The sequence below is a fragment of the Mastomys coucha genome, unplaced genomic scaffold (genome assembly GCF_008632895.1).
Source record: "Mastomys coucha isolate ucsf_1 unplaced genomic scaffold, UCSF_Mcou_1 pScaffold21, whole genome shotgun sequence".
Classification (NCBI taxonomy): domain Eukaryota; kingdom Metazoa; phylum Chordata; class Mammalia; order Rodentia; family Muridae; genus Mastomys; species Mastomys coucha.
This window is the reverse complement of record NW_022196904.1, coordinates 103919334-103921446: the sequence shown is the minus strand read 5'-3', so window position 1 is coordinate 103921446 and position 2113 is coordinate 103919334. Positions and strand designations below refer to the sequence as shown.

Genomic DNA, 2113 nt, shown 5'->3' with positions numbered 1-2113 from the left:
ATTGTTGTTTTATATCAAATACTTTTATAATACTTATTTTTATTGTTATAATATTTTATAAATTTTAAGGAATATGACAAAAAGTTGTTGTAGGTATTGAAGGGGGGACCTGTGGGAGGAGTGGGGGTACAAAAGGAAAACAAGAATGTGATTTAATTCTATTTAATTAAAATATGTTTTTAAATGTTAAATTCAGATAAATTGAAATCATGTAACTTTTCTCATCATAATGCAATAAAAGTTTAAAATATATATATGACTTTTGCCACTACCCTTAAAGAAGCAGTTCTTTAGGAATTCATAACTAGGGGCTGAAGAGTAAAAAAAAAAGTACTTACTATTTTTATAGAATACTCAGGTTTGGTTTCCAGCACCCATGTGTCAGCTCAACCATCCATAATTTCCATACTCTCTTAGTGTCCTGGCTTCGACGGGCACTGCACACATGTGGTACACATACATAAATGTAAGTTAAACCTATACACATAGACTATAAATAGATATTTTTTAAAAATACTTTTAAAAAATTAGATTTCATGAACAACTTTGAATGTGTGTGGGTTTGAGAGGCAGCTCCTTCTCCATCTAAGCCTCTAATGAGATTGGCTTGTCTGGATTATAACAGCATGAGACCCAGGAGCAACTGCTCACTTAAGCTGTACTTGTACCTGTTGAACTCAGACAGGGAACAGATAATTACACATAATTAAAATAGTCTAAGCCACAGGGCCTTGGCATTAGCATCCTAAAGGTATCAGTAATACTAGATGGTACTGCTACTGCATACCAGACAGCGCTACCCCTGCATGCCAGATAACACTGCCACTGCACAGCAGACAGCACTGCCACTACATACCAGACAGGACTGACACTGCACAGTGGATGGCACTGCCACTGCACTGCAAACAACACTGCCACTGCATAGCAAACAGGACTGTTTCTGCATAGCACATAACACTGCCACTGCATACCAGAAATCATTGCCACTACATTGTTGCTGCCCTTGGACATTGAGTACCAGTGCTGCCCCAACTGGGCATAGTCCCCAGATATCTTATCCTTGTTATTGTTAAGATTCAAACTTTTAAAATTGAGTGTGATAAACAAGATGAAGTCACACTACTTCATCCCAGCCGTCTGGAAACAATGGGGTGAAGTAGTTGCCCAGAATGATGGAACTGCCCAAATTCAGCATGCATTTTCTTTTTCAACATAAAGAGAGAGCACTGAGGTTTTTTACAGATGTCACATAATGAGCAACCATAACCTATTCTTTCTAAAAGTCTGCGGTGCACAGGTCACCATGGATAAAGTAACGAGAATGCAGCCTCACACCATTCCCATCCATCTTCTCTTGTGGCAACAGAAAGTTGCTCCCTGTCAAGACTTATATTCCAAGTGTTCCTTCAATAGTAAGGTATTACTATGCAAGTCAATCACTAATAACAAAGTGAAGTAAATGGACCTGAAATAAAATAAGGACTAGCAGTTGCGACCATATATATACAGTATTTCTTGGTCCAGGAGTAAGCACGAGGGTAAAGAAGGACCACAGAGGATGAATCAAAAGACACCAGTATTACGAAGGGAAGGGACAGAATAAAACTGTTCAGAGATTTGTGCCTCCCTAGAAGATTTCCTAGAAGGGTTTTGATACTGTATGTAAGTTAATATTTACAAAGAAATATGAGGTGTTTAAGTACAATTTGATTTTTAGTAATAACTAAAGAAGAGGTAAACAAGTATCTTTTCAGTAAGACTTGGTGCTCCTGATTTGGGACCAGACACTGTGGCTACTTCAGAGGCAAGTTCAAGTTTCTGCTGGACTTAAAATAAGAGATAAAAATCCAGGGCCTTTTATCAATTCTTGACCTTAGAGCATGAAACATTGGAGTTCTGTTCTGGTGTGCAGGGGCAGTGCTGTCTGGTGTGCAGGGGGCAGTGCTGTCTGGTGTGCAGTGGCAGTGTAGTCTGCTATGCAGTAGCAGTGCTGTCTGCTATGCAGTGGTCTTATTTGTGATAGCCAGAAGATGGAAACAACTCACATGTCCCATGACAGAAGAATGGATACAGAAAATGTGGTTCATTTACACAATGGAATACTACTCAACTA

At 38.9% G+C, this 2113-nt stretch overlaps 1 long non-coding RNA gene across 1 annotated transcript in view; it reads right to left on the bottom strand.

The window, feature by feature from the left end:
• Positions 1 to 400: 400 nt before the first annotated feature.
• LOC116100867 overlaps positions 401 to 2113 on the bottom strand; it is a 20011-nt gene continuing 18298 nt past the window's right edge. The window contains exon 3 of the long non-coding RNA XR_004122699.1: positions 401 to 437. This is a non-coding gene — a long non-coding RNA (uncharacterized LOC116100867). The remainder of the gene's footprint in view (positions 438 to 2113) is intronic.